Source organism: Parus major, chromosome 5 (genome assembly GCF_001522545.3).
Source record: "Parus major isolate Abel chromosome 5, Parus_major1.1, whole genome shotgun sequence".
NCBI lineage: Eukaryota > Metazoa > Chordata > Aves > Passeriformes > Paridae > Parus > Parus major.
The window spans coordinates 78,297-91,930 of NC_031774.1; positions in this window are offsets into that span (position 1 = coordinate 78,297).

Consider the following 13,634-nt stretch of genomic DNA (forward strand, 5'->3'; position numbering starts at 1 on the left):
AACATAACAGTGGCAATGCATCTCAAATTATTGTATCTCCAATTATTGTATCTCAAATTATTATTGGAATGATGGATGGACTTCTCTTCTCCCTGCCAGATGATGTTTCAGACTTACCAGGAGGAATACTTGATACCAAGATTATGCAATGTAGTTCTTGTTACCAAAATTGTGCTCCTCCATCTCAAATCTGCACAATCCTGCCCTTAACACTGAAATTTGTTCTCTCAAAGCCATCTCTGGTGTCTCCCAGAGTGGTGCCAACAGCCTAATGAAGAGAGGTTAGGAATACAGCACTCTGGTTGTTATGGGAGATTTATAAAGGTGAGGGAGGTTCCTAAACTCAGAACAAGCTGGACTCAGGTGGGACTGGGCTGTCTGTGGCAGCACAGTGCTGCTCTGGACACAGCAAAGATAACCAGAGGTGTGGGTAAATTGTAAAAGTCTCGTGGTCTCCTTTTGGGAGCTGCTGAATTCCCATTTGTGTCCAGTGCAGCAGATTCAGCAGATGTTCTGTGGCAGGGGATGGAGGGGGGAAGAAGCTGCTCTGCTCTGGTTCCTCTCATCCCTCCTGGCTGCAGGAGAGACCCTGTGGTGCCCCAGCAGCGCCTTTGTTCATCTCACAGCAAACAGCAATAACCAGACAAACCCTAAGGAGGTATTACAGCCTGTGTCTATAAAATAAGATTATGTTCTGAAAGATGCTGAGCATCAACTCTGAGTAAAACCAGTAAGAACAGGGAGTGTGCAGGGCGACACAGAGGAAGCACTGTGAGTCTAAGAGCATTGGAACTATGAAAGAAACTGTTGTGAAATTAAAAACAGTGAGATGTATTTAACTGCACTACAGCAGACTGGATTATAAACAGTGTGAACACTGGTACTCAGGGGCTTGGGGGAAGAGAAGGTGGGTGGATAATCAGAAGAACTGAAAATGCCAACAGAAAGGACTAAAACATCATAATACCATAATATCCTTATGTGGTGTCAGATTAATGAGTGAAACTTTAGAATGGGATTGTCATCTGTGTGTCTGCTTCTGTGTGTGGAAATCTGAAGGGTTCTGACAGCCTTCTTTTTAAGGCAATTCTGTAATTCCTTGTTTTTATCCCACTAATAATCGTAGAAATTTTCTTTCTGAAATGTAGGATGCTACAAATGCCATGAGTTTTTCTTTCTCATTGCCAAGCACAAAAAAATCCTGCATTTTCAGAGAACATCTGGCTAATACAGTATGTTTTCTTACTATTAACCTTACTAAATCATGAGGGAGGTAACCATAACTAACCTAATTTTAGCCAAACTGCAGCTAACTTACTGTTCTGTCTCTAACTAGAGAAAAGCATTTTATCAATCATCTTGGTGAGTTCACAGAACCCTGAGGTTACAGGCAGCTCTGGTGCTGTGTCCACCTGCAGATCTCAGTGGCAGACAGCCTTTAACAGTGTCCTAAACGAGGATGGTTCAGAGCTCTTTTGGGAGAGAACTGGAGGGTTTTCCCTTCCAAGATGAGCAGTTCCCTTCTTTCTTCTCAGTCCAAGCCTTTAACTACTTCAACCTCACAAGGTCTACCTTTTGAGAGATGTTTAAAAATTCCAGAGAGGTAGTACTTGAAATCTGAAGCCAATGTTTTTCTACCACTACTTATGATGGATGAAGACCTCTGTTAGCTGGTAAAAAAAAAGAGCACTTCATTGGAGACTGCTGGTGATTACTTGCTCTTTTAGGAAGCATTGATTTTGTGTGATATTTGTGTGGAGAATTACTTGAGTCTGAAGTTTAGTCCTCTATGGCAGATATTTCTGTCGGGCCTTTAGACCTTTCCCACTGTGCTCGGTTTTTGGGAAGGCAGAGCCTGTGCTGTTGGACAAATTCAAACTGAATTAGCTGTGCTCAGCACTCAAAGAGCAATAGCAGCCTTCTGGGGGCTCTTATTTCTAAATCCAGCCTTTTTGCTACCATAAATTGGTATCTGTCTTAAACAGAGTGATAGATTAATTCCCTCTCCTCCCCGCAGTCTTCATTTTTACCATGTGAGGTTTTAAACAATCACCATCAATTTCAGCTTCCCAGCTCTGCATTCCTAACTTTAAACCAGCCTAACCTCTCCTCTGGATTATTGCCAGGGGCTCTGTACCTGCTGTAGCAGGAGTAGTAATTCCTCTATGGTTTCATTCCTGTGTCTTGATTTCCCATCTCTGACAACCCATGGCTATTTTCACCTCTGGAGTTTCTCTTCCCCTGACCAGCCACAGCCCAAGCTGCACCCACCAGTCTCATACCAGCTTTAGAAGGAGTGACATTACACTCCCTCCTGCTTCTTCCAGCTCTTATTTTAGCTGTGTGAGCATGTCAAGCTCTATCACTCAGCTGCATATGCTCTCCTTTTCCAAGCTCTAGCCTTAACCTAAATTCCATCTTCCACCCTGGCAGTGGGACTCGCTTGTTTGCACCTCTGTCTGCAGTCCCCAGGTCACCTGGAAGGCTCTCAGCCTGCAGCACTCATCTCACTCCTGCCTCCCTGCTCTCCTGAAAGCTGCATCCCAGTTGTAGGGCTGCTTGGTACTTGCCTGAGCTGGAGTGACAGCTGGTTTAGCCCTGCATCCTCCAGCTCTCATTTTGGGAGCATCTGCCCAGTGGAGAGCAGGGCTGACTCTCGAAGGGCTGCCAGGGGTGGAGACAGTGCTGTGGACAGCAAGGCACAGTCCATTCTGCAGGCTTTGGGAGAGGCAAAAATGCCTGCTGGACTTTCTAAGACCTACAGGGCTAAAATGGGGCTGGTACAAGATGTATTTCAGGTATCTACCTTACTTATGTGTTTTTATCATGTTTTTATCATGTTTTTACCTGTGGTCTTGCATGTCTTTTATGATTTAGTGCCTGCTTCAGCTTCATGAGTTCTCCTCTCTTGTGCCACCCCTGACTACAGTCTCAGCTGTGATCATTGGGCTGTCATTTGTCTTCCCATGCTAGAAACTCTTTTAGGGTCTAGTCCTGAAGATGTTTTTTCCCCTCAACCCTTAATATATCCCTGGCCATGTGACTCGCAATTCCCATTTAAATTATAAATCATTAATAAATCGTTAACTTGTGCCATGAATGTATCAGATGGAAGAAAGATATATCTCTCACTCAGGTTGGATTTTGAGGAATTTGAGTTACATTTAGGAATACCATCCTCTGTAAAATGTCCAGCTGGAGCAGTGGGCCCAGATTAAATATGCTCTGAATTCCTGTATAAAGAGAGCTTTTTTTCTCATTTATCATCACTAGAATCCAGCATCATCTTAGGGCTTTAGCCCCTGCTTTCCTGGTCCCTGCTCATAGTCTGAACCTTACTCCAAGTAGTAAACCTAGCCAAGTGATACCAACATGATCCTCTAGGGTAGCCAGTCAAGTCATTTTTATCCAAAATAGAGATCTAATCCACAAACAATTCCAGCTTTACTCCCTAGCGTGATCCTTAGCACTGTTCAGTCCACCTGCTCTTCCCAACCTTCAGGCAGTTGTGTTTGGATTACTGAATTTAATTCTTTATTCTGTTTTATGCACTTCAGACTTTCTGCTTGACACCTCTAGCCCAGAAATCTATAACATAATTTCTATGCTGTGTTTACTTTGGTAGATAAATCGAGTTTATACCTAAGCAGGACAAATCCTAACTAGAATTTTGATTGGAAAGGCTGTTGAAATAATGCATTTACATAAGCAGCTCGATATACATACACATTTTGTCTTTGAGAGATGGCTATTATTTCACAGAAAGCTGACCTATTCACTAATGGCACTGGGATTGTGTGTAGCCTTTCCCTGTGAAATTACATTTTCAGAGTGTAAGGAGAAAGGCTCAAGCTCTCCATCCACCCCCACCCTTCCCTTTGGGCTGGATTTTTCCAAGGAAAGCCTCTCTTTAGAAGCACAGGGAGTACTTTGTGTGCTGTGCTCTCTTGGAAAATGTGTCAACCTGCTATGATCTCTCTCCATGGCAGCGGATCTCTTGGAAAGCCTGGCTCCCATCCAAGTGAGCCAGCATGGAAGTGTGTGGTGAAGCCTTCCTCACCATCAGCTTATCAAAAAAAGCTGTACACATGACTCTTCAGAGGGATTAAATTCAGTCCAAGCACACTTTCACCACAGGCATTCAAACACTTCCCAGGAAGGGATGTTTCTAGGCAGCTGCCCAGATGTGTTTCTCCACAGAGAATTTTTAAAATTATTTATCCCTTTTGAAGATGAGGGATATTTATAAAAGCTATTCTCTCTTGAAAAAAACAAAGTTTGCCAATTTCACAAAGGAATCACAGTGAATTTAATGCAATATCCTACCTGCAAATAGCAGAATTTAGGTTGGAAGGTTGATGTTCTCAGAGTAAACTGGGAGCAGAAAACCCAGATTAGAATGAATCTATAAACACAGTTTGCTAATGCAACATCAGTAGTGGGAAATCCTTTTTCAGATCTTGAATTTTCTGAGTCTGTTTCAAGATCTTGACTTTTCAGACTGAATGGGATCTTATCAGACTTGAATGACCTACTGTTGGTTGATATTTGTTTTATTAAGAGATTTCAGGGAATGCTTTTTATGTCACGTCTGAGTGCACATGGTTATTGCCAGCTTTAAACCCTTTTTCCAAAAGGTATGAGGAGAAGAGTAAAAGAAGTCTGGAAACATCTAAGATTCCTGGAGTGCTGCAGATGTTGTGAGTGCTGAGGCCTGGCCAGCATCCTTGGAAGATCAGCAGGGTGCAGGTTGAAGACCATGGTGCTCAGTGATGTTAAGCTAAGCGCTTACACCCAGCAGCTGTGAGCCACTGGATGACTTTCTGCTGCAGGGATCCTGTGCTCTCCTATGATAAATTAGAGATAAAATAGGCAATTCCATAATAAATTTACATTATGGCAGGTAAAGTAGGTCCTTTACTTCCCCCAAATTACGACTGAGCAGCTGCAAATAGAACTCAGCTGTTTATGGATAAATCACAAAGGGCATGGACCTGAAGAGCTTTGATTGTAGTAAAAAACAAAGCACAAATCCCATACACTCAGCCAAATTATACTGCAGCTTTTTGATTTCTAGCTCTATGACATGCTTGAATTTTGGTTTTGAATCTCTTACTTTGCTTTTAGTTTGAGGACTTTTGAACACAGTCCGATGCTTTGTTGTTTGCCAGTGGGAGAGAGAAGACCTTTTGTAAAAGCAGCAGCTTTAGTGAGAATTCCATGGCTAAGGTTCATAAGAGTCAGACCTTTCTTTGAATTGTAAGCAGCAGTCTTTTTTTTTCTTGTTATGTGTGATGAAAGGAGAAGGTTTGATAACCCTGCTTAGCCTTTCTCCACGCTATGTGATTCACTTTAATAAAATACCACTTTGCCTCGGGCCTTCTGCTGACTGTGCTGTAAGACCTGCACCCCGAAATGTGCTTGTCAATCTGTGTCACATCTGTTCTTATCCACCTTCATCCCTCTGTCTATTTATGTAACCTTCTGCATCATCAAATGCTTATCAGCATGGGAATTGTGGAAAATGCCCTGTCACAGAGCTACCCGTGTTTCTCATCTCGCTTCCGAGGCGATGCTGCGCGCCTGTGTCACGCTGTACCACACAGCTGGGAGTGCTGGGGGCTTTGGAATTAGGTGAGGCTGTGCTTCCAAGGAGAAGGAAGAGCCAGCACAGGGCTGTGAATGCTCAACACCTGATTTCTGATTCATTTGATTTTCTATCCCTGTAATGAGAGCTCGCCGTACCACGGAGTTGCTCTGTGGAGGAGCGACACCAATTTCTCAGAGAACCTCTTAGACAGGGAAGCACAAAAGTGGCAACTTCAGCACTTTTTCTCTAAAAATAAATTTATTCCTGTGAGCACTGATTGTATTTGTCCTAAACAAAGTGAAGGACCATCCTTTATTGCAAAGAGTGGGAAAGGAGGGATTGCAAACCAAATGGGAGTGTGAGACATGCTTGACTGCTCAGGGGGTGGAATATGATGGAGCAGTAGGTATGGGAACAAAAGGATGTGAAAACGTAGAATTCTGTAGTAGAAAGAAGCCTGGATTACAGCTGGTTGCCTGTAAAACTCCTCACAAATAGCAGTGAGTAAAAAACCCAAGTGACAATTCTGTTGTTGAGCTGGTGGGAGATAAAAGCACCTGAGCACTCACCAGGCCCCTGCCATGTGGGTTTTCTCCTCTTGCTTTCTCTTCTGTGTGTTTTTTCAGCTCTGGGATCAAGGGGGATAGAATAACTAGATCTATCTTCCAGCAAGATAACCCTTATCATTGTGTGTGTTGGAATTTTGTGTGGTGTTGGGATTTTGCTGGTTTTATTTTAAACTCTTTTCTTTATTTTGTTTTTTTTTTATCACCAGCTGTGCTCAACACCTGATCTCCTAGTCGTCTTTGAAGATTAAAGCAAAACAGGTACTGAAAGTGTTTGGGGAGTTTTGTACTTGCAGTCTGTCTTACTGGAGAAATCCTGGACTTGTATTTGTCTAGATCTACTTTTTCACCTTTCTTATTGCTATTTGTGTCTTTCCAAAAATCCATTTCACACTGCAACCCCCAATTCTGGCATTACATGCTGCTGTTTTTTTTTTTCCCTGTGACTGTCAGCACTGTGCCTCATCTGATGCACCTGTGAGTCTGACCTAGAGCTGTCTTGCTCCTGTTCAGCTTTTCTCACTTCTTATTTCCTGCAGAATCATTGGCGCTGTCTCTCATGATCTCATTCAAAACACCTTCACACATTTATATTCTCAAACGCTTCATTAGGCAGGTCTAAAATAACAGTTTCTTCCACCTTGTTTTTTTCTGTCTCCCAAATCAAAACTTTTCCTGAATGTTTTTTTGGTTAGCCTGTGCCCAGGTAGATGTTTAGGATGCAGGAACTTTCCCTCATCACTTTTCCTGAATGTTTTTTTGGTTAGCCTGTGCCCAGGTAGATGTTTAGGATGCAGGAACTTGCCATCAGCAGTTGTGAATCTCTCAAGGCCACTTTCCCAGCCCTACCCCACAAGTAATACAATACAATACAATAATCTAAAGCTGATCTTGGAAATACCACAAAGAACCCATTAAGTGCTGCACTTAATGATGTTTTTGTTTAATTTTTTTATTTTTTAACTTCCTATTGTTGCTGTTAGCTGAGCTAGATCAGGACAGGCTGAAATTCATCATAAATTACCCCAGCCATGCTCTTTGCTCCCAGCCCAGAGTCCTGCAGCTCACCATCTCCATGTCAGCTCTCCAGCACTCTGCATGAAGTGAATAAAGGAGGAGCAACAGCAGGAAAAGGAGGGTGAGCCACACAAGGAAACCAAAATGTGTGCAGGGATGGATGGTAAACTTCAACTGGAGAAACTTAAAGCAGTTTCTCCAAGAAAGAGCTGGTTCAGTGTTTCCCTATTGTGAGAACATGTGAGTGACACTCAATTGGGGAAAGACGAGGAATCTCTTTAGCTGAGCGCTTTTCCAAAATAAATCTGCTTTTTGTAGATTAGGAAGGCATTGAAAATGTGATTATACATACTGTGGGCTCCAGTAGGCTTCCTGAGCTTGGCTGAGGAAGAAAGCAGAACCCTCCTGAGATTCCAGAATGCTAAAATAGAGAATTGCTGAAACAACATTAATGTTGGATTGAAGGCGTTGCCGAAGGGCTGTGAGAGGATTTTGGATCTCGGGAAGGTTTGCCCCATGAGTGCTAAAGTTAGATTATTATAGATTATCATATACTACTGTTGGCTGTAATATACTGTCTGTGCTTCCATCCTGGAGCCTTTCCTGCCTGTTATTTTGCCTTGAAGTAAAGATTGGCAGTATCTGTTAGAGAGAAGGCTCTGTTGAAAGGAATCTCGGGAAGTGACACCGATAGCGAAGCTGTGTTGGCAAGAAACCCAAGTTGTTCAACTTCAGGTTTGAGCAGCAGATTTTCTCTGCATTGAGCTACTTTCTTACTGCTTTCATGGCTTTACTTGCTAAGATATGACTTTGATACGCTTGTTAGGAGAAGTCTATAGAGGTCACTTGTCTCCTTGGAAACCAGGAGATAAAATTACTCTACTTGTATCTGTATTTTGATATAAATAAGCTTTTTCTTCTCCAAAGGATAGCTACCCTAACACTGAAGCATTAACAATTTTGTAATGATTTTCTGTCTTTTGCAAGGTTGAGGGGGTCTTACAGTGGAAGAACAATAACAGCACTCTTAATTGACCATCTCAGTTGTGCCATTTGCTTCAAGCATCTTGCATTCTAATTAGAAATCAAAGCATTGCAAGCTGTTCCCCTCACCTCTTACTCCTGGCAGTTTGTGGAGCTCCTCTGTCTTTTGTCCAGTCTTCAGTGCAAGATCATTTCTATGCAAATGCTTTAAATAAAAGCTTTGTGGAATATGGTCTTTCTATAAAACTTGTGACTTCTGTTGGTAAAGAGATCATTTATAATCCATGTCACTGAAGCAGCTGTTATTATGGAGTTACTGCAAGAAGAAAGAACATGGGAAGGTGCTAAGAGTCCACCAGCTGTAGGTCAGAAACACTTTTAGCAGATAAAATAGAAGTGTATTTTTGCTTTAAAAGATAGATACAGTGTGACAAGTGATTTTTTACTTAAGGGAGCTGTAGTAAAAAGCAGCAACTAGACAGATGTGCTCTTAGGAGATTTAGTCTCTCAGCATCTTTATTTGCTAGACTACTTCTTGTACATTGCAGTGTTTAATGCAGGGAAAAATGAGCACCTGCAGGGAGCCTAATTGGGTTTGATCTGTAGCACAGCTATTGACCTTATGATTTGGTTTCAGGCATTAGAAAGATGAGAGTGTAGCAGGAACTTTCTCCAGTATAAAATGTACATATAGATGCAGTGTAATGCATGTACTCTAAAGCATAGAATTGCTCCTGACATGTCAAAAATTCACTTTTTCCTCTTGTGATGCATCCCTGATTCCTTTCCAGGTGATACTTTTGGGGTGTCACACAGGTTCCAGCAAAAGCCTGAGCTTCTTAACTCCTAATTTCCTCTAAACCTACTTTTCCTATGGAGGGAGAACCACAAGGTTTGCTTCTGTACTCAACTATTATGAGAACTAGAATAAATCCATTTTTGGGATTGAGCAGAGCAGTGTGTTGGGTATGGATTTTGACCTGAGAAAATTCCAGGTGATCAAAAACCTAGTATCAAATGAACCTGCTCAAAGGAATCACGTGCTAAGACAGTCTGAAAATCCTCCTGTTGAACAAAATCACCCAGAACCTGTGCATCTCTGTGGGAAAGGATATATTTTTTCTTTCCTTCAGATGGATTGCTGAATGTTTTCTCCATCAGCAGCCAGTGTAATTGCCAGGAGTGTGCTGCACCATTCCAGACCAGCAGCTATGTTTGTGCTTTCCCATGGGCTGACTATTTCACACATTGCACTTTATTGTGGGCTCAGGCTATCCAACTGGCAGATTATTTCTCCAGCACTAATAACAGTTCTGTGATTAGTGTAACATGCAACCCTCATTGTCTCTTGTGGAAAATTCAGTCTCCAAGGCTGCTCTGTTCTGCTAAATTTCTGAGCTATTAAAAATTAGGAAGAATTGCCTCACTGGTACAATGTGCTTTTCCTTTCCACTCTGGTTGTATGCTCTTATTTTTACTGGGCTCTTGGTGATGACAGAGTTGGAGACACACTGCTCCCAGCAGCATTCTGATTCTCCTTTCCTGATTTTTCCTGGTCAGCAGACTTTCTCCTGTCCCCATGCCACCAACAGCAGTTGAATTTTAGCAAGGACAAGTGCTGGATATCATCAAACACCTTGTGATCGTGTTCACTGAATTTTACAAGTTCAGACTTTGTGCTGCTGCATTCTGCTTGGAGCAGGTTGCTGTGGAGCTGGGAATGGTTTGAGGGAAAAATGGATCTGAAAGTGATTTTGGGTATTTGGGCAAGTTGTGTGGCACATGTTAGATTGCAAGGAATTGATTTGGCATTGGAATAGTTTGTATATGTGTTTTTTCTCTGCCTTCTCAGCTGATTTTTTGTTGCTTTCATGTGTCCTGATAAACAATGTCTGGAGCTCAACTTTCAGTGTTACATTGATTCTCCTGAAGGGAAGCTTTTTATAATCTGAAACAAAAATATGAAATAACTACTTGGTGTCTTTTTGTGCAAAGCAAAGCTTGTTAAGGGATTTCTGTGTCCTCAGATAAATTTATCCATGGAGAAATGGACATGAGTTTCTATTAGCATTTAATGTTCTGCTGTATTTTTCTGTGGTTAACTGTTAGTGAGTTTCAAAGTGACAGCAATGGGCATGATGACTAAATTTCACAGGGGTGATCTTTTATCATTTATATGAACAAGTTACTGCTACTTGTTCTTCCTGACTTCTAATATAACTAGGGATAACAAATTGAGTAGCACTAAATGTAGAAATATATCCCTGTCTAAAACATTTCCCAATTATTATTCTCACAGAATATTCTGAGTTGGAAGGGACATACAAGTATCCCCAAAGTAGCTCCTGGCCCTGCAGAGGGTCACCCCCAAGAGTCACACCGTGTCCCTGAGAGTGTTGAGCTCTGCCAGGTTTGGTGTTGTGACCACTGCCCTGGGGATCCTGTCCCAGTGCCCAAATTTTTTATCATATCCAAGCTAAACCTCCCCTGACTCATCTTCAGGCCATCCCTCGGGTCCTGTCACTGTCACACAGAGCAGAGATCAGTGCCTGCCCCTCCTTTTCCCCCCAGCAGGAAATTGTCCCTGCACTGAGCTCTGAGCCCAGTCTCCTCCTCTCCAGGCAGAGCAGACCCAGTGCCCTCAGCTGCTCCTCACACGGCTTCTCCTCCAAACCCTTCCCCATTCCTGAGGTCTCTGCATGTTCTCTGGTACCTTTTTACCTTTTTTATTCTGTGGCACCCAAACCTGCCCCAGCACTGGAGGTGAGGCTGCCCCAGCCCAGAGCAGAGCAGGACAATCCCCTCCCTTGCCCTGCTGGCCCTGCTGTGCCTGATGTCCCCAGGACAGGGATGTCCCTGCTGGCTCAGGGCACTGCTGGCTCCCACCCAGCTTGCCAAGGACCCCCAGGTCCCTTTCCCTGGCACTGCTCTGCAGCCTCTCCTTCCCCAGACTGTCTGTCCAGGTGCAGAACCCAGCACTTGTCCTTGTTAAAATTCATACAGTTGGGGAATTTTCTAATTCAGCTCTCTATTTATCAAGGTCTCTCTGTAGAGCCTCCCTGGCTCAAAGGAGACATCAGCTCCTCCCGATTTTTTATCAGCTCCAAACTTAGTGTCTCCTGAAATGCCATGTCCAAGTCATTCAGGATGTTGCAGGGCACAGGGCCAAGGATGGAGCTCTGGGGATCCCCAAAGGGACAGGGAATATGGTGTTTGTGGATTATTAGATCAAATTTTGGTGCTCAACTCTGAGGATCTGTCAGGGAGATATTTTCAAAAGTAAAAAATCCAAAGGCAGCCAAGTGCACGGCTGCTGGAAAATGCCACAGCAGCTAACAATGAAAAAGCAATAATTAGCAAAAGACTGCATGTAAATTGTGTATGGTCCAAATAAAGTTGCCACAGATAAAGTTTTATGTGCAGAATTGATAAGGCCCAAGATAGAGTCTTATCTCTTTAGGCCTATCTGGAAAGGAAGATCAAAAGCTCTGAGTTTTCCATTAAATATTTGCCTAAAAACCAAAAAAAAATCTAAACAAACCACTATCAAGGCACCTAGATCAGCTGGATTTTTCTCTATGGAAACTGGAAAAGACTGTTGTAAGAAGTGGAAATTAGAGATTTTTGTTTTCTTTTAAAAGCACACAGGATTGACTTGTTGTTGCCCTTTTTGAACTAGACATAAAACTCCATGTAATGTAATTTAGCTTCCATGGAAATCAATTGTGAATTGTCTCACTCTTTCCTGGTCAGTACTAAAGCGTTTTAATGGTTCAGGATTGATCTAATGAGCCCTGGAATAACTTATATCAAAGTGGTTTGCTAAAGACTAATTTAATTTTTCTGACTAATACCATCAGGGTTTTATCCTGTTGGGAATAATCCTGAAAGCTGAATGGGTGCACTAAGTGGAGCTGAGATGGGCTAATAAAGCCTTTATTGGCTTTATTTTATTTTATTTTATTTTATTTTTAGGTGGTGTGATGTTCCTTCACTTCCAGACAAAACTCCAGCCTTATGCATCTATGATTTTTAGCAAAACTTTCCATTTGTGTCCATGGTGTGAGTGTTCAACAGCATAAAGCAAGCAGCATTAATAATAAAATTAGAAAGTGTTCTGCATTAGGAGAGTACTGAAATGATAGTTTGACTTTCAGCTGAAGATAAAGTTTGTGTAATGCTTTCATTTTGAAGTCAGGACTGTTTGCTTTGTGGAGGATCTCTACAGCTAGATGTGTTTTAATGAATCTGTTTTTCTTTGGTATGCACAGTTCTATTAGTGACTAACTGCAGCTTGGCTTGAAATATTTTTATCCCACCCAGAGGGAACTGGGAAAAGAAGCTGAAAAATAAAAGCAAACATTTTGTTCTAATACAAATGCATCGTTTTCTTTGGAGTTTATAAAAAACCCTGGAACTTTTAAACTATTTCCTGCACAATGCTGTGAATTATTGACACGAGTCAAGTTTACATGAAGCTATTTATCAGCAAGGTGGCATTTTCAACATGAAACTCTTGTTTTTGTTCAGTTGGGATGCTTTGGGGGTTTTATTGGATTAGCCCAACACTTAGGTTTTGAGAGATTTTGCATATCTCTGAGAAGTTTTTCCAGGACACTGCAAGTGAGCTGGCTTTCCAAAATGCTCGAGGTGAATGCTGTTGAAATTAATTAAATGTAAAATTCGATGCAGAATGTCTCATATTTCCTATGTAATAGATAAAAGTGTGTAGGAAATGCAGATTGGGAAGCCCTCGTTCTGTGGAAAGTCTTTTACTCTGTTAAAACTTGGTGACTTTGATAAACTATTCGTAGATTAAAGGTTTCCTGAGCATATGTGCATTTTTAATATGGCCCTTAGGGATATGTATGAAGTTTTAATATTGTCTGAAAGAAATAATATTATTTCAGTCATCCCCTCTTACTCATTTTCATCACTTGCAGCCTGTTAAATTCTCAATTGCAGCCTGTTAAATTCTAAGCCAACCAGTCGGTTCCAAAACTCCTGATTTTTTAAAACAATCACTTTGTACAAATAGTATTTTGTTAAATTACTGGGGAAACCAGGGCTCCATTGGGGTTGTTTTCCAAACAAAACAACTGATTTTATAGTTCTTTCAGTTTATTTGTTGTTGCTAATGTAGAACCAGAAGATAATTTATATTTTATATATATATCTATATATATATATATACACACACATATATATATGTATAATTTCTATATTTATATATAAAATATAATTTATATGCACATAATATAATTTAGATATTTTAGATATAAAAAGTAATTTATGTATTTTAAATTTATAACATATAATTTATATATTTTATATAAAAATATAATTATTAGATAGTATATATAATTATAATATGTAATTAATATAATAATATAATATAACTTATATTATTATAATATTATAATATTATAATATAATACAATACAATATAATATATTATAATATGATATGATATAATG